General features: G+C 38.6%; 1 protein-coding gene across 3 annotated transcripts in view; it reads right to left on the bottom strand.

Annotated features, from left to right (window-relative positions):
• ZMYM4 (zinc finger MYM-type containing 4) overlaps positions 1–19,568 on the bottom strand; it is a 171,047-nt gene that overhangs the window by 75,557 nt on the left and 75,922 nt on the right. The gene's annotated exons all lie outside the window — the stretch shown is intronic.

Raw genomic sequence — 19,568 nt, 5'->3', positions numbered from 1 at the left:
CTGAAGCCATGGAGGAGGAATGAACCCCTAAAACCACTGCCCTGAGATAATCTTTAAACCTTAAACCAAAAATATCCCCTGAAGTCTTCTTAAAACCAAATAATAGTTTAGCTTGACTAGTAAAAAAGGTCTGCCTTGAACATTATGTTCTTTTAAGACTTGTGTATATGGGATCAAACTGACTACAGCAACTTGAAAGATTAGGCAAGAATCTTAGAAGGCAGTGAGTTTATGTTAATGGAGGAGGAACAACTCAGAAAAGGCGGGTGAGAATGGTTATACAACTTGAGGAATGTAATCAGTCACTGAACTGTACATGTGGAAATCGCTGAATTGCTATATATTTTGCTGTGTATATTGCCAACAACAACAATAAAATAAAAAAAGAAAAAGTATTTAAAAAAAATTTTTTTTAGGGTGAACCAAAGTTCTCAGGTCAAAACCCCCAAACAAAAAATCAAGTGATAAACCATATTCTCTCATTATAAAAAATTACTTAATTTTCTAAAAAATCAGTTTTAGATCACAAAAAGGGAGGGTCGTACATATTTATAATAATAATAACCACAGCCAACACTTAGGCACCATATAGGAAATAACACTGATCAAGAACTATGTAAAATTTATAATCAAAACTGAACAATTAGCTGCGACAGCTTCTGCTCTGAGGCTAAAGCCAGAAACCCGTTGTTCTTTAAATGAAAAGTGAGCCATGTTATAGGGATGGCTCCTATCAAGTATGTCAGGGCCTAAGACAGAAGCAAAGCCAAGTCTGAGGTAATTCTAGACATTTTAAACAGAGAGAGAAAAAAAAATTAAAGGATAAGCAGCTCCACCCAGGAATTAAATACACTAGCCTGCTTCATCACGAGTCTTTAAAGGCCTCCTTACTTTGGCAAGTATGAGCATTTCGGCCTCCTGCTTGCCTGCCTACTACTCATCAATCAAGAAAAAACACAAGGAAGGCTGTTTCTTGATAAACCTTGTCTACTATGACGGCACTGGGTTTGTTTTTTTTACTATGACAAAGTCAGCCTGCCCATTCATGGGGGAAACATTCCAGGAAAACAGAACTACTTAACTATGTAACTGCAGAAGAAACACAAGAGCTGTAATAATCAATAGCATCTTATATTCATAAATATTAACAACAAATGGCCCCAAGTTTCTGAAAGAAATTAACTGCGTGACAGAGAAGGTTCACCATAAACAGACAGAGTAACCACTCCAGAAGGAAACAGGTCATTTACAGAAAAGAAGAAACTTTTACAAAACCTTCTGAGTGGTATCTGAAATACTTGAGAGGTATGGATATTTTAAAAACTAAGCACAGATGGCAATAAAAAGGAGACACGAAAGACTACTTGGAAACAAGAAAATGACTGCCAAAATAAAAACCATAGTGGATAAGCTCACGACAAAATTCTTGAGCAATCAAAATTTAAAACAAAAAGTCAAGAGTTGGAAAATCATAGAAATAATTTGGAAGACATACCATAACCAGTAGGTCTAACAATCTCAAAGGCATCCCAAAAGGTGAGAGCAATGAAGGGGTAGAAATAATAGAGGAAAATTTCCCTGAACTACACATATGAATATTTAAGATTGAACAGGCCTACCGAACACCAAGAAGTAAAAATGAGAAAAGATAACATCCCCGCAAAATTTCAGAATTCCAAAAGAAAACAAGGGAAGGAATAAAAAAACTACAGTGCAGTTGATTCATAAAACATATTTAGTTTAAGTCAATTCAACTATATAACCACTGAAAAGAAAAGGAAGGCAGAGCAAGAAATAGGGAAGGCCACACTCCACCTTCCATTCCTCTCAACAAGCTAAGCTCCAGAATGACAGAGAAATGGGAGACATGACCTTGAAAGCCAAAGAATGAAAGCACTTGCCTGCACTGACAGAGAGCCAAGTAGTTCAAAAAACCAAAAATCCCATTGCCTTTGAATTGATTCTGACTCAGTTCCAACTCATAGCAACCCTACAGATCAGAGCAGAACTGCCCCACAGGGTTTCCAAGGAGTGGCTAGAGGATTTAAACTGCTGACCTTTTGTTTAGCAGCTGAGCTCTTAACCACTATACCACCAGGGCTCCAAGTACTGCAAGACAATGCTTTTCTTTTTTTTACAATACTCCAATAGGTGGGGTGGTTTCCCCTAGACACTTTACCTGGTGATCAACCAAAGAAACTATAGTCTTACCCAAGGAGGGTAGTGGGACGGGGAGGGAACTGGCAATGACTATTACTAAGAGGTAGTACGTCTATACTTTATAGATGATTTAAGGAATTCTAAAAGGTTAATTTGGACTATTAACTTTTCTAAACAGTAATTTAATTCAAAATGATAATTTGGACCACTTCACCTTATGAGTTAATTATAAAACCTAACTCCTGACTAAGATAAGCCTCTGTTCTATAAGAAACAAGAATCAAAGTGATGCCTGATCAATGACGCTCTAAAACAAATAAAAAAAAAAAGATTTGGAATTTAGACTATTAATATTTTCTTATGAAAACTATTATGTGAGCAGGTACTACAACAAAATAAAAAATTAATTAAAATTATACTGGATACAAGAAATAGCAGCAAATGATTATGGCCCAGAAGAAATAAAGAACAAACCTAAGACAGGAAGTAAAGAACATCAGGAATTGATACTTCAGAAGATACTCTGATCAAGTCGAAAAGATTCTAGCATTGAATTTCCTTCTCTATGAAGTCCCTGGGTGGTGCAGATGGTCAACACACTCTGCTGCTAACTGAAAGGTTGGAAGTCTGAATCCACCCAGAGCTGGGCTTGAAAGAAAGGTCAGGAATACCAGCCATTAAAACTCTATAAAGCACAATTTTTCTCTGACACACATGGGGTCACCACAAATCAGAATCAACTCAATGGCAACTGATTAACCAATCAAAACCAAACTCTTGTCTTTCTACATCTCCCCACCTTCTTTCTTTCCTCCCACTCTCTCTCAAAATAAAAATACAAAAAAAAAAAAAATAATTAAGACATTGACTATCACCGAATAACTTACATGCTTATTAATCCAATTAATAATAAGACCATGTCCCTTTTTCTCGACACCGGGTATACTTTTCAAAATCATAGGGACAGAAAAGAGATTAGTGGTTACCCATTTTTCGATATAATGCTAAAAGATGAGCCCCCAGGTTGGAAGGCACTCAAAATAAACAGTGGTTGAAACAATGGACTCAAGCATACCAAGGATTCTGAAGATGGTGCAGGACTGTGCAACGTTTAGTTCTGTTTTACATGGGATCACCATGAGTTGGAGTTGACTCAATGGCAACTAACCATAACAGCTTGGGAGGGGAGAGAAATGAGCAATGACTGCTAATGGGTATGGGGCTTCTTTTGGGGGTAATGAAAATGGTCTAAAATTGATTGTGGTGCTGGTTGCCCAACTCTGTGAATATACTAAACATAATTGAATTGTAAACCTTAAATAGATGAATTGTGTGACATGTGAATTATTCCGAATAAAGCTGTTTTAAAAACACACTGAGAAATATATGTTTTATGAAGTTTTATTGTTACTGTTAGGTGGTACCGTCAAGTATGCACAACAGAATGAAACACTGCCTGGTCCTGCACCATACTCACAATTGTTATGCTTGAGCTCACTGTTGCAGCCACTGTGTCAATCCACCTCGTTGAAGGTCTTCCTCTTTTCCACTGACCCTGCACTTCGCCAAGCATGATGTCCCTCTCCAGGGACTGATCCCGCCTTACAATGTGTCCAAAGTATGTAAAACGTAGTCTCGCCATCCCTGCTCCATTGAGGTCGCACTTCTTCCAAGACAGATCTGTTTGTTCTTTTGGCAGACCATGGTATATCTGATATTCTTTGCCAACACCACAATTCAAAGGCATAAATTCTTCTTCGATCTTCCTTATTCACTGTCCAGATTTCACAAAAGTATGATGGGATTGAAAATACCATGGCTTGGGTCAGACGCACCTTAGTCTTCAAGGTGACATCTTTACTTTTCAGCAGCATCTTTACTTTGCAGCAGATTTACCCAGTGCAATGTGTCGTTTGATTTTTTGACTGCTGCTTCCATGGCTGTTGATTGTGGATCCAAGTAAAATAAAATCCTTGACAACTTCAATCTTTTCTCCGTTTATCATAATGTTGCTTATTGGTCCAGTTGTGAGGATTTTTGTTTTCTCTATGCTAAGGTGAAATCCATACTGAAGGCTGTGGTCTTTGATCTTCATTAGTAAGTGCTTCAAGTCCGTTTCACTTTCAGCAATCAAGGTTGTGTCATCTGCATAATACAGTTTGTTAATGAGTCTTCCTCCAATCCTGATGCCCCCGTCCCTCTTCACACAGTCCAGCTTCTCGGATTATCTGCTCAGCACACAGACTGAATAGGTATGGTGGCAGGGTACAACCCTGATACACACCTTTCCTGACTATCCCCCATGTGTCTGTCAGTTTGTCATACTGTGGGGGCTTGCATGTTGCTGTGATGCTGGAAGCTATGCCGCCGGTGGTCGGATACCGGCAGGGTAATCCATGGAGGACAGGTTTCAGCTGAGCTTCCAGACTAAGACAGACTAGGAAGAAGGACCCGGCAGTCTACTTCTGAAAAGAATTAGACAGTGAAAACCTTATGAATAGCAGTGGAACACTGTCTGATATAGTGCTGGAAGATGAGCCCCCCAGGTTGGAAAGCACTCAAAAGACGATACGGGAAGAGCTGCCTCCTCAAAGTAGAGTCAACTTTAATGACATGGATGGAGTAAAGCTTTCGGGCCCTTCATTTGCTGATGTGGCACAACTCAAAATGAGAACAGCGGCAAACATCCGTTAATAATCGGAACCTGGAACATATGAAGTATGAATCTAGGAAAACCGGAAATCGTCAAAAATGAAATGGAATGCATAAACATCGATATCCCAGGCATTAGTGAGCTGAAATGGATTGGCATTGGCCATTCTGAACCAGACAATCATATAGTCTACTATGCCGGGAATGCCAACTTGAAGAGGAATGGTGTTGCATTCATCATCAAAAAGAACATTTCAAGATCTATCCTGAAGTACAATGCTGTCAGTGACAGGATAATATCCATATGCCTACAAGGAAGACCAGTTAATACGACTATTATTCAAATTTACGCACCAACCACTAAGGCCAAAGATGAGGAAACTGAAGATTTTTATCAGCTTCTGCAGTCTGAAACTGATCGAACATGTGATCAGGATGCACTGATAATTACTGGTGATTGGAATAGGAAAATTGAAAACAAAAAAGAAGGATCAGTAGTTGGAAAATATGGCTTTGGTGACAGAAACAACGCTGGACATTGAATGAAAGAATTTTGCAAGACCAAAGACTTCTTCACTGCAAACACCTTCTTTCACCAACGTAAATGGTAGCTATACACATGGACCTCGCCAGATGGAACACACAGAAATCAAATCGACTACGTCTGTTGAAAGAGACAATGGAAAAGCTCCATATCATCAGTCAGAACAAGGCCAGGGGCCAACTGTGGAAAAGACCATCAATTGCTCATGTGCAAGTTCAAGTTGAAACTGAAGAAAATCAGAGCAAGTCCACAAAAGCCAAAATATGACCTTGAGTTTATGCCTCCTGAATTTAGAGACCATCTCAAGAATAGATTTGATGCACTGAACACTAGCGACCAAAGACCAGACGAGTTGTGGAATGACATCATGACATCAAGGACGTCATACATGAAGGAACCAAGAGGTCATTGAAAAAACAGGAGAGAAAGAAAAGACCAAGATGGATGTCAGAGGAGACTCTGAAACTTGCTCACAAAAATCGAGCAGCTAAAGCAAAAGGAAGAAACGATGAAGTAAAAGACCTGAACAGAAGATTTCAAAGGGCAGCTGGAAAAGACAAAGTAACGTATTATAATGACATGTGCAAAGAGGTGGAGATAGAAAACCAAAAGGGAAGAACACGTTCGGCATTTTTCAAGCTGAAAGAACTGAAGAAAAAATTCAGGCCTCGAGTTACAATAGTGAAGGATTCTACGGGGAAAATATTAAGCGATGCAGGAAGCATCAGAAGATGATGGAAGGATTACACAGAGTCATTATACCCCAAATAACTAGTCGACATTCAACCATTTCAAGAGGTAGCATACGATCAGGAACCCATAGTACTGAAGGAGGAGGTCCAAGCTGCACTGAAAGCACTGGCGAAAAACAAGGCTCCAGGAATGGATGGAATATCAATTGAGATGTTTTAACAAACAGATGCAGTGCTGGAGGTGCTCACTCATCTATGCCAAGAAATATGAAAGACAGCTAACTGGAAGAGATCCATATTTATGCCTATTCCCAAGAAAGGTGATCCAACCAAATGCAGAAATTACAGAACAGTATCATTAATATCACACGCAAGCAAAATTTTGCTGAAGATCATTCAAAAAATGGCTGTAGCAGTATATCAATAGGGAACTGCCAGAAATTCAGGCCGGTTTCAGAAGAGGACGTGGAACCAGGGATGTCATTGCTGATGTCAGATGGATCCTGTCTGAAAGCAGAGAATACCACAAAGATGTTTACCTGTTTCTTATTCTCTATGCAAAGGCATTCAACTGTGTGGATCGTAACAAATTATGGATAACATTGCAAAGAATGGGAATTCCAGAACACTTAATTGTGCTCATGAGAAACCTTTACATAGATCAAAAGGCAGGTGTTTGGACAGAACAAGGGGATGCTGATTGGTTTAAAGTCTTTATGAAGTTTAGGTATTAAAAACTGGAAGATACTACTCAAATAATATTAACTGTTATGTGTTATGTTATTTGGGAGTATACCGGTAACTTTACATTAATAGCTTTTTTAAAAATATATATTCATGTGTGTTAAATAAACATGTTTAACACGACGAAACCCCTTGGGTACAATTACTGGTGCTATGAGGTTATCTCATTTTAATGCAAATCTCCTTATGTATCTGAACTTCTTGATAAGACTGAGCATCAATTAAAGAAGAGTATAGCTTTGAATGCATTTTTTTTCTTTTGTTTTTGTTTTAATCCAAACCTGCTGATGACTATTCACTTAACATTGTGCAAGGAGGTACACACTGCTCTCAATTAAATGCTTGGCCAAACTCAACATCTGCTTGGATTATACTCTCATCAATGCAGTGATGACCAATGTACATGAAACGAGCCCTGATGACACAATGGTGAAGCACTCACCTGCTAGCCAGAAGGTCAGCAGTTTAAGCCTACCAGTCGCTCCACGGAAGATGTGGCAGTCTCTGTAAAGATTTACAGCCTTGGAAACCCTATGGGGCAGCTCTACTCTGTCCTATAGGATCGCTGTGAGAAAGAATCGACTTGGTGGCACACAGTAACAAATGAACATGAAACATTCAACTTTGTGATAATATTACGATTTTACTAAAAATAAGTTTGAGTGCTTCTTGTCCAATTGGTATATTTACAATAAGAAATTAGATATAAGCTGTTGGATATTGTTTTTTAGCTTTGCGATTGTCTTAAGCTGGATTTCCTAGAGAAGCAAAACCAGTAAAGTGTATGAATATATACAGAGAGAGATTTATATCAAGGAAACGGCTCACGGGATTGCAGAGCGTGAAAGTCCGTGTATCACGCAGCCGCAGGGGCTGGAAAACCCAAGACTGGCAGGCTGGAGAGTGGGACTCCTGCTCTCAGGCTGTGAAGATCCACAAATTCCAAGATCTGCAGATAAACTGATAGCTCAAGTCCCAAGAGCCAGAAGTCAGACAAACACAGACAGCTGCAGGATCTGAATCTCAAGATCTACAGATAAGCGAACAGCTGAAATCCCAAGAGCTGGAGGTCAGACGAACAGGAGGGAGCGCAAGACCAAGAGCAAACAAAAAAGCCAAAACAACTGCTTATATTTGGGTGCAAGTCACACCCTCAAGGAAACTCCCTTCCAACTGAACCACAGCAGATTCAATCATGGGAGTGATCACATATAAACACTGAGAATCATGGCTCAGCCAAGTTGACAGACAATCTTAGCCGTCACAGAAATTAACGTCCTACTAACCATCCTTCAGAAACCCTGGTGGCATACTGGTTAAGTGCTACAGCTGCAAAACGTTAGCAGTTCAAATCCACCAGGCACTCCTTGGAAACCCTATGGGGCAGTTCTACTCTGTCTTACAGGGTCACTGTGAGTTAGAATTGACTTGGCGGTAACAGGTTTGGTTGTTTTTTTAATCATCCTTTACATTTCATGAAGATTTAACTGAACTTACTAGTCTACTCTGTCTTACAGGGTCGCTATGAGTTGGAACTGACTTGGTGGTAACAGGTTTGATTGTTTTTTTAATCAGCCTTCACATTTCATGAAGATTTAACTGAACCTACTAGTCAAGCTGATTTTCTTTATAAACATCTACAAAAACTATTCTGTGCGGAGCAGGATTTTCTCAATATACTATGAAACCATAAAAAGAAAAGAAAACGAATGTGGACACCAACTTAAGACAACAAACATCAGTGAAGTTTTAGTCATCAAAAGAGTCTCATGGTTCCACCACTTGACTCTGAAATATGTAACTGTTATATATTTAAACTTATAAATGTTATAACTTTACGTGCTTTAATAGCACATTAGTTAAGAACATAGGTTCCAGAGTCAAATTGCTTAACTTTGAACTCCAACTTTGGCCACTTACCAACTGTTTAACTTTTAGCCTCAAATTTCCTCATCTATAAAATAGGGATATAGTGATACCAGCTTCACAGGGTTGTCAGGAGGGTTAAATTTTTTAAAACTTTAGCACGGTGCTTAGCAAATTGTAAATTAAACATATATGCCAGCTATTAATACACTAAAAAAAGACATGTTCCTTATTTTAAATATTAGGATTCCTTGGAAAAATGTATCTACTGTTTAAAATAAAAACAGAAAGCACTGGGCAAATGACAGTCTCCTATATTTCCAAAACTAAGCACTAGGAGCAAAATACATTTTTACTCACAAAACAAAACAAAACATTGACGTTCTCCACCTGTGGAGGGGGGAATCCCAATATACTGTGAATTGGTAAATATCCCCCCAGGGGAAAAAAATTGCAACTAGAAATTTATTGGATAGTAGGCCGATAATTTTTATTTTAAAAAAGGTAATTTTTCTCTTCTATCCTCCACACAAACATGACAACACTTCACAAATTCTCTGAACAAAACTGACAGAATGACTAACAGCATTAAACCATTAGTCTCAAACTGGTTTTAGTATTTATAACAATTGGAGAGTTTATATGATGAACTTGTTCAATACCAACTAAACAGACTCATAGCTCTAAAACTCTCTGGAGAGTTAATGCTAAGACTGAAAATTTACAAATGTGCTTACTTTTCTTCCTCTCTAAAACCTACTCTTTTCAGCACTAGTCCCCTTCTCAATTTAGTGGCAGCCCCAAACACCTTGGAGGCTAAACAAAAACCCTCAAAATTAGGGACTACATCCCATTCATTTCTGCTAATCAATAAGAATTAATATTTCTATTTCCAAATCAACATAGTGTTTTTTATGAATCCTCTACTATGCATTACCTATAGCTGTACATTCTAGAAGTATTTTTTAACCCATACTCTACGCCAGATACTGTGGAATAAGTAAAAACCAGAAACAGACCCAATCCCTGTTTTAACGGACAAAATAGACATTGATCAATACTATGAAGAGGTCAATTTCCTCACAAAATAGGGTATAAATGTAGAAGAATTTCCAGCAAAATCCTAATAGTTTCTTTGCGGGGTGGGGGGGGGCGGTGGCTTGAGAAAAACGATGTAATCATCATCAAGGAGATCTGGAAAAGTAAACGTAAAAATAATATTCAAGACAATGTTAACACTAACTAGATAGTAGACACGTGTCAACTCCGGTGAAGGGAAGGACAACACACAATATAAGGGAAGTCACCACAACTGGATCAAAGCAAAAGCACTGAAGTTTCCTAAATACTTTGAGAGGCTTAGTGGCTGGGGCCTGGGGACCACAGTCTCGTGGGACATCTAGGTAAACTGGTATAACACAGTTCATACAGAAAATGTTCTAAATCCCATTTTGGTGGGAAGCACATGGGGTCTTAAAAGTTTGCAAGTGGTCATCTGAGATACCTTTATTGGTATCATCCCACCTGGAGCAAGGGAGACAAAAGGGAAGTATTACCCACAGGACTAAAGGACCATACGAACCAGAAACTACACGAGCTTGAGACACTAAGAAATAGATGGTACCCAGCTATCACCAATGCTCTGACACGGATGACAACAGAGAGTCCCAGAAAGAGCAGGACAAAAATGTAGAACAGAATTCAAATTCACTAAAAAAGATCAGACTTACTGATCTGACAGAGACTGGAGGAATCCCCAAAACTATGGCCCTGGACACTCTGCTAACTCAGAACTGAAATTACTGGCGAAGCCCACTTTTCAAAGATTAGACAGACTGAAAAAAAAAATAACATATGTGAGGAATATGCTTCTTAGTTCAATCAAATATACGGGACCTCCTGAGCACCTTTCCCTTCTGCATGGACCTGTGCAGGCCTATTTCAGGAGAATAGGCTCTTATTGGGAGACTCCAACCATTTCAGCTGTGTTTGACGTTTGACATCGCTTTGCCTATTAAGCAAGATTCTCACCTACCCACAACAGGGACCTGAGGACTGGTAGCTCCACTCAGGTCACCCAGCCACGCATGACAAGGATCCAAAGATAACTGGTACCTCCCAGTCCTTAGAACCAAAAACTATGGGTGCACACGGTCCATCTGCAGGACCCACCCACCAGCATGCTCTAGGGAACACAGATGTGTTTTCCTCAGAGACACCTGGGGTCAGTTCTCAACCCCCTGCCTCGTTCAGAGCTTGACTCCCTGCTGCAATCACCCCTGCCCCTCTAAGACTCTAGGGCAGGGGCTGTACCACACACTTGATATCAGCTACCTGGAAACATGAGCTGAATTCATACAAGAAAACTGAATGGACTCCTAGACTGATATACCTGATAACAGCTCTAGCCAGCTAGGGATAGGGGACCAGAGCTCCAAAGGTGAAAATAATCAAGCTAGCTCACTCAAGCAACCCATAGGGGTATACCAAAACAAAACAAAGCAAGCAGCTATGACACAGTAAGCAAGCACAAACTAATACAATAACTTATAGATGGCTAGGAGACAACAGTCAATAGCAAGTCACATAAAGAAACACACCATGACCACCTCAACAGTTTCTCAAAACAAAGAATCCAGGGATCTTCCAGATGAAAGTGCATTCCTGGAACTACCAAATGCAGAATACAAAAGTTTAGCATACAGAACCTTCAAGATATCAGGAAGGAAATGAGGGAATATGCAGAACAAGCCAAGGAACACACAGATAAAGCAACTGAAGAAATTACAAAGATTATTCAGGAACATAATGAAAAGTTTAATAAGCTGGAAAAGTCCATACACAGACAGCAATCAGAAATTCAGAAGATTAACAATAAAATTACACAAGTAGACAACTCAATAGAAAGTCAGAGGAGCAAAATTGAGCAAGTAGAAGCTAGAATTTCTGAAATCGAAGATAAATCACTTGGCACGAATATATTTGACAAAAAATCAGATAAAAGAATTTAAAAAAATGAAGAAACCTTAAGAATCCTGTGGGACTCTATCAAGAGAAATAACCTATGAGTGATTGGAGTACCAGAACAGGGAGGGATAACAGAAAATACAGAGAAAACTGTTGAAGATTTGTTGGCAGAAAACTTCCCTGATATTATGAAAGATGAGAAGATATCTATCCAAGATGCTCATCGAACTCCACATAGGGTAGATGTTAAAAGAAAGTCACCAAGACATATTATAATCAAACTTACCAAAAACAAAGACAAAGAGACAATTATAAGAGCAGAGAGGGATAAACGAAAAGTCACCTACAAAGGAGAGCCAATAAGAGTAAGCTCAGACTACTCAGCAGAAACCATGCAGGCAACAAGGCAATGGGATGACATGTTTAAAAAACTGAAGGAAAAAAACTGCCTGCCAAGAACTATATATGCAGCAAAACTGTCTCTTAAATATGAAGGTGAAATTAAGACATTTCCAGATAAATACAAGTTTAGGGAATTTGTAAAAACCAAACCAAAACTACAAGAAATACTAAAGGGAGTTCTTTGGTTAGAAAATGAATAATATCAGGTATCAAGCCAAGACTAAAACACTGGGCAGAGCAACCAGAAGTCAACCCAGACAGGGAAATGCAAAAAAACAAAGCAAGATTATAAAAAAAAAAAAGCCCAAAACAGGGTAACAGCGATGTTGTTATATAAAAGAAGACAACATTAAAATAATAAAAAGGGACTAAGAAATGTAATCATACATCTTCCATATGGAGAGGAAAATACGGCGATACAAAGAAATAAAACTTACTTTTAAATTTAGAAAAACAGGGGTAAATAATAAGGTAACCACAAAGGAGACAAACTATCCTACTCATCAAAATAAAACACGAGGGAAAAATACAGACTCATCAGAAAAAAAATCAACAACAAAAATGAGGAAAGGACAATATATAAAGAAAATCTACTCAGCACATAAAATCAAGTGGGAAAAAGAAATGGTCAATGACATGCAAAAAAAGACATCAAAATGATAGCACTAAATTCATATCTATCCATAATTACCCTGAATGTAAATGGACTAAATGCACCAATAAAGAGACAGAGAATGGCAGAATGGACTAAAAAACAAGATCCGTCCATATGCTGCCTACAAGAGACACGCCTTAGACTTAGAGACACAAACAAACAAAAACTCAAAGGATGGAACAAAATATATCAAGCAAACAACAATTAAAAAAGAGCAGGAGTGGCAATATTAATCTCTGAAAAAACAGACTTTAAAGTTAAACCCATCATAAAGGATAAGGAAGGACACTATACAACGATTAAAGGGACACTACACCAAGAAGGTATAACCATATTAGGTATTTATGCACCCAATGACAGGGCTGCAAGGTACATAAAACAAATTCTATCAGCATTGTAAAGTGAGATACACAGCTCCACAATAATAGTAGGAGACTTCAACACACCACTTTCAGTGAAGGACAGGACATCCACAAAGAAGCTCAATAAATACAACGAAGATCTAAATGCCACAATCAACCAACTTGACCTCGTAGACATATACAGAATAATCCACCCAACAGCAACCAAGTATACTTTCTTTTCTAGTGCACATGAAACATTCTCTAGAATACACCACATAATAGGTCATAAAGCAAGCCTTAGCGGAATCCAAAACATTGAAATATTACAAAATATCTTCTCTGACCATAAGGCCATAAAAGTGGAAATCAATAATGGGAAAAGAAATCAAACACTTGGAAACTGAACAACACCCTCCTCAAAAAAGACTGGATTATAGAAGACATTAAGGATGGAATAAAGAAATTCAGAGAATCCAATAAGAATAAAAACACTTCCTATCAGGACCTTTGGGACACAGCAAAAGCAGTGCTCAGAGGACAATTTATATCAATAAATGCACACATCCAAAAAGAAGAACGGGCCAAAATCAAAGAATTATCCCTACAACTTGAACAAATAGAAAGAGAGCAAAAAAAGAAACCCACAGGCACCAGAAGAAAACAAATAATAAAAGTTAGAGCTGAACTAAATGAAATAGAAAACAGAATACAATGGAAAGAATTAACAAGACCAAAACCTGGTTTTTGGAAAAAGTCAACAAAATTGATAAACCATTGGCCAAACTAACAAAAGAAAAACAGGAAAGGAAGCAAATAATCCAAATAAGAAATGAAAGGGGCAATATTACAACAGACCAAACTGAAATTAAAAGAATATCAGACTGCTATAAAAAACTATACTCAAATTTGAAAACCTAGAAGAAATGGATGAATTTCTAGAAACACACTACCTACCTAAACTAATATAAACAGAGGTAGAACAGCTAAACAGACCCATAACAAAAGAAGAGATTCAAAAGGTAATCAAAAAACTCGCAACAAAAAAAAAAGCCCTGGTCCGGACGGCTTCACTGCAGAGTTCTACCAAATTTCCAGAGAAGAGTTAACACCACTACTACTAAAGGTATTTCAGAGCATAGAAAATGACGGAATACTACCCAACTCATTCTATGAAGCCAGCATATCCCTAACACCAAAACCAGGTAAAGACACCACAAGAAAAGAAAATTAAAGACCCATATCCCTCATGAATGTAGATGCAAAAATCCTCAACAAAATTCTAGCCAATAGAATTCAACAACATATCAAAAAAATAATTCACCATGACCAAGTGGGATTCATACCAGTTATGCAGGGATGGTTCAACATTAGAAAAACAATTAATGTAATCCACCACATAAATAAAACAAAAGACAAGAATCACATGATTTTATCAATTGATGCAGAAAAGGCATTTGACAAAGTTCAACACTCACTCATGATAAAAACTCTCAGCAAAATAGGAATAGAAGAAAAAGTCCTCAACATAATAAAGGGCATTTATACAAAGCCAACAGCCAACATCACCCTAAATGGAGAGAGCCTGAAAACATTCGCCTTGATTTCATGAACCAGACAAGGATGCCCTTTATCACCACTCTTATTCAGCGTTGTGCTGGAAGTCCTAGCCAGGGCAAGTAGGCTAGATAAAGAAATAAAGGGCATCCAGATTGGCAAGGAAGAAGGAAAAGTATCTTTATTTGCCGATGACATGATCTTATACACAGGAAACCCTAAGGAATCCTCAAGAAAACTAATGAAACTAACAGAAAAGTTCAGCAGAGTATCGGGATACAAGGTAAACATACAAAAATCAGTTGGATTCCTCTACACCAACAAAAAGAACATCGAAGAGGAAATCACCAAATCAATGCCCTTTACAGTAGCCCCCAAGAAGATAAAATACTTAGGAATAAATCTTACCAAAGATGTAAAAGACTTATACAAAGAAAACTACAGTACACTTCTACAAGAAACCAAAAGAAACTTACATATGTGGAAGAACATACCTTGCTTGTGGACAGGAAGACTCAACATTATAAAAATGTCTATTCTACCAAAAGCAATGTATACATTTAATGCAATTCCAATCCAAATCCCAACAACATTCTTTAATGAGATGGAGAAACAAATCACCAACTTCATATGGAAAGGAAAGAGGCCCCGGATAAACAAGGCATTACTGAAAAAGAACAAAGTGGGAGGCCTTACTTTACCTGATTTTAGAATCTATTATACTGCCACAGTAGTCAAAACAGCCTGCTACTGGTACGACAACAGATACATAGACCAATGGAACAGAATTGAGAATCCAGACATAAATCCATCCACATATGAGCAGTTGATATTTGACAAAGGCCCCAAAACAGTTAAATGCAGAAAAGACAGTCTTTTTAACAAATGGTGCTGGCATAACGGGATATCCATCTGCAAAAAAATAAAACAAGACCCATACCTCACTCCATGTGCAAAAACAAGCTCAAAATGGATCAAGGACCTAAATATAAAATATAAAACGATAAAGATCATGGAAGAAAACATAGGGACAACGTTAAGAGCCCTAATACATGGCATAAACAGTATACAAAACACGAAGAATCTAGAAGAAAAACTAGATAACTGGGAGCTCCTAAAAATCAAACACCGATGCTCATCCAAAGACTTCACCAAGAGAGTAAAAAGACTACTTACGGACTGGGAAAAAGTTTTTAGCTATGACATTTCTAATCAGCGCCTGATCTCTAAAATCTACATGATACTGCAAAAACTGAACTGCAAAAAGACAAATAACCCAATTAAAAAATGGGCAAAAGATATGAATAGACACTTCACTAAGGAAGACATTCAGATAGCTAATAGATATATGAGGAAATGTTCATGATCATTAGCCATTAGACAAATGCAGATCAAAACTACAATGAGATTTCACCTCACTCCAACAAGGCTGGCATTAATCCAAAAAACACAAAATAATAAATGCTGGAGAGGCTGTGGAGAGACTGGAACACTTATACACTGCTGGTGGGAATGTAAAATGGTACAACCACTTTGGAAATCGATTTGGCGCTTCCTTAAAAAGCTAGAAATAGAACTACCATACGATCCAGCAACCCCACTCCTTGGAGTATATCCTAGAGAAATAAGAGCCTTTACAGGAACAGATATATGCACGTCCATGTTTATTGCGGCACTGTTTACAATAGCAAAAACATGGAAGCAACCAAGGTGCCCATCAACGGATGAATGGATAAATTATGGTATATTCACACAATGAAATACTACGCATCGATAAAGAACAGTGAGGAATCTGTGAAACATTTCATAACATGGAGGAACCTGGAAGGCATTATGCTGAGTGAAATTAATTAGCTGCAAAAGGACAAATACTGTATAAGACCACTATTATATAAGAACTTGAGAAATAGTTTAAAATGAGAAGAAAACATTCTTTTGTGGTTACGAGAGTGGGAAAGGAGGGAGGGTGGAAGAGGGGTACTCACTAATTAGATAGTAGATAAGAACTGCTTTAGGTGAAGGGGAAGACGGCACACAATACAGGGGAGGTCAGCACAATTGGACTAAACCAAAAGCATAGAAGTTTCCTGAATAAACTGAATGCTTTGAAGGCCAGCGCAGCAGGGTCAGGGGTCTGGGGACCATGGTTTCAGGGGACATCTAAGTCAACCAGCATAATAAAATCTATTAAGAAGACATTCTGCATCCCACTTTAAAGAATGGCATCTGGGGTTTTAAACGCTAGCAAGCAGCCACCTAAGATGCATCAATTGGTCTCAATCCACCTGGATCAGAGGAGAATGAAGAACACCAGGGACACAAGGCGATTACGAGCCCAAGAGACAGAAAGGGCCACATGAACCAGAGACTACCTCATCCTGAGACCAGAAGAACTAGATAGTGCCCGGCTACAACCGAAGACTGCCCTGACAGGGAACACAACAGAGAACCCCTGAGGGAGCAGGAGAGCAGTGGGATGCAGACCCGAAATTCTCATAAGACCATACTTAATCGTCTGACTGAGACTGGAAGGACGCCGGTGGTCATGGCCCCCAGGCCTTCTGTTGTCCCAGAACAGGAACCATTCCCGAAGCCAACTTTTCAGACATGGATTGGCCTGGACAATGGGTTGGAGAGGGATGCTGGTGAGGAGTGAGCTTCTTGGATCAGGTGGACACTTGAGACTATGTTGGCATCTCCTGCCTGGAGGGGAGATAAGGGTGGAGGGGGTTAGAAGCTGGCGAAATGGATACAAAAATAGAGAGTGGAAGGAGAGAGTAATTGGGAGTGTGTAGCAAGATTTTGTGTGAGAGACTGACTTGATTTGTAAACTTTCACTTAAAAAAATAAAAATTATAGAAAAATATATACATATTACGGGTCCTAAATGGCAACTCCTGTGCAAAAGCAGGATGAGAAGGCAGGAAGGGACAGGAACTGGAAAAATGGACACACAGGATACCCAGGATGGAAAGGGGAAGCATGCTGTCACATTTTGGGGATTGTAACCAATGTCACAAAACCATACGTGTATAAATTTGTGGATGAGAAATTAACTTGAGCTGTAAGCTTCCACCTAAAGCACAATTAAAAAAAAAAAAAAGAGAGAAATTCCAGATTGGAAAGAAAGAAAAAGTTAAATATAATACTAATGAAAGGGAAATACACTCTATCACCAATCAGAAGTACAATAACCGGCTAAAAAACTGATCAACGAAACAGGATAGAAAATAGAATGTCCAATGTATACTTAAGAACTAGAATATAATAAAAGTGATATTCCAAGTTAGTAGGAAATGGTCAGAGTATATAAATGATATATATGCAAGTAAGCATTTAATGTGGAAAAATATGGGTCACTACTTCACACCAAACTAATTCCCGATGAACTAAAATTGAAAAAATAAAAGCACTATAATATAGGAAAATCTTTTAAATCCGGAACAAAAATCCTAATGAAAATGAGTAATAAGGTTGGCCAAACTGTATGGAAAATTGAAAAACAATCTAAAGTTTGTATTAATAATATGACTGGATGATGTCCTAATTATAAAGCATTCTTGGAATCAGTTAAAAAGTACCATCCCATAGATAATTATCAAAGAACATAAAGAAGCACTAAACATACAATTTCACCCAAAATCAAAATTAAAGTTAAAAAAACCAAAGCCACTGCTGTCGAGTCAATTCTGACTCACAGCAACCCTAGAGGACAGAGCAGAACTGCCCCACAGGATTTCCAAGGAATGCCTGGTGAATTTGAACTGCCAACCTTTTGATTAGCAGCTGAACACTTAACCACTACGACACCAAGGTTTTCAAAATTAAAATAAGGTAGGACTCTTCTCTCAAATTGGCAAAGATACAGGTAAACAGAGAGAGAGAGACAGAAATTCTGCTCTCAATTTTTTAAAGTACCTAAGAGTGTATACAGGAAATTTCTCACGGTACAGCGTTCTACTTCACTTTTGCACGTTGTTGTTGTTGTTGTCTGCCATCAAATCAATTCCAACTCATATTGACCCTACAGGACAGAGCAGAACTGCGCCGTAAGGTTTCCAAGGGGCGTCTGGTAGATTTGAAATGTAGACCTTATGGTTAGCAGCCAAACGCCCCATAGGGTTTCCTGCACTGAAATCTTTACGGGAACAGATCCGTAAGTCAGATCTGACAGTGGGAGATACATCAGCTGAATTAAGACACCTAATTGCAACGGTGCGGTTCGGACCCCATGGTGGTAGGGGCCAAGTGACAGCACTTAATCAACAAAGACAAGGTAGGCATGGCTACCATAATGGACGGTGAGTCAAAAGTGTAATCATAATAGTCTGACTTGTATGTCCCTAGGAGTGAAATAAATGGGAAATCTACTATTTACTTGATCTGTACAAGTGGAAGAATTCTAGGTCAAGTAAACAGCAGTCTAACTTGAATCGCCAGAAAAGTCACGGCCCCTCAATCCATTCCCAAACCTAGCCAGTTTACACACCCACATCCCCTGGAATGAAGGAGAGGCCGGGTCCCCTTGAGAGAGGACCCCACTATACTGTCAAAAATTTATACTGTTACTCTTTCTTCCAGTCTCCCAGAAAGGGATATACAGCCTTTTATGAGAGTGACTATTCACTGGGGAAAAGGAAATGATGATTTTTCAGGGATAACTGCATATTGGTGAACTGAAACTAATTCCAGGAAACCTAAAATGTCACTGTGGCCCACCAGTCAAGAGTGACGGCATACGGAGGTCAGGAAACTAATGGGAGTTTTAGCTCAGGTTCAGCTCATGGTGGGGTCCAGTGGTCCCCAAAGCCACCCTGTAGTCATTTTCTGAGTTCTAGAATGCACAATTGGAATAAACATACTCAACACTGGCAGATCCACCACACTGATCCTGACAAGTGGAGTAAGGGCTATTATGCTACAAAGAGCCAAGTGGAATTTTTTAGAACTGCCCCTACCTAGCAAAATAATAAACAAAAAGCAATACC

Source organism: Loxodonta africana, chromosome 3 (genome assembly GCF_030014295.1).
Source record: "Loxodonta africana isolate mLoxAfr1 chromosome 3, mLoxAfr1.hap2, whole genome shotgun sequence".
Lineage (NCBI taxonomy): Eukaryota > Metazoa > Chordata > Mammalia > Proboscidea > Elephantidae > Loxodonta > Loxodonta africana.
Note: the sequence above shows the minus strand (reverse complement) of the source record. Positions and strands in the feature narration are given on the sequence as shown.